At 42.5% G+C, this 630-nt stretch overlaps 1 protein-coding gene across 1 annotated transcript in view; it reads left to right on the plus strand.

Moving 5' to 3' along the window:
- The window catches only part of Ddx46 (DEAD-box helicase 46), a 48,813-nt gene that overhangs the window by 35,679 nt on the left and 12,504 nt on the right, over positions 1–630 (plus strand). The window lies entirely within an intron of this gene.

Genomic DNA, 630 nt, shown 5'->3' on the forward strand with positions numbered 1-630 from the left:
TTCTATTGCTTAGCAGTTGTGAATAGTGTAATATTTTCTGTCATTTGTTGTCTCCCCCCATTCCCCCAAGATAGGATTTGTTTTGTTTTTGTTTTTGTTTTTTTTCTGTAGCTTTGGAGCCTTTCCTGGAACTCACTCTATAGACCAGGCTGGCCTCGAACTCACAGAGATCCACCTCCTCTGCCTCCCAACTGCTGGGATTAAAGGTGTGAGCTACCACTGCCTGGTGTCATTTGTTTTCTTAATATTAGCCATTTTGACTGGGATGAAATGGAGTATCAATGTAGTTTTAACTTGTCTTTCCCTGCTAAGAATGTTGAACTGGGAGATGACTCTTGTCATTGTGGACCTGAACTCAATTACCAGAACCCAAGTAAAAAACTGGTGTGTGCAAGCCTAGGAGTGGACTATCTTTACGTGACAGTGTGGGAAGAGAGCAGTGAGACAGCTGAAAGTCAGTCTCCTCCAGCAGAGTCTGGAATAGAAAGAATACAGAAGTTCATCCATGGAATGGCAGAGAGGATGATCTGAACTGGGAACTGCAGCCAGCTGCCTCTGCTTCCCCAGTATCCGCTGGTTGTTGTTGTTGTTGTTTTTTTTGTTTGTTTGTTTTTGTTTTTTTTTTGTTTG

Source organism: Microtus ochrogaster, chromosome 16, assembly GCF_000317375.1.
Source record: "Microtus ochrogaster isolate Prairie Vole_2 chromosome 16, MicOch1.0, whole genome shotgun sequence".
In the NCBI taxonomy this organism is placed as follows: domain Eukaryota; kingdom Metazoa; phylum Chordata; class Mammalia; order Rodentia; family Cricetidae; genus Microtus; species Microtus ochrogaster.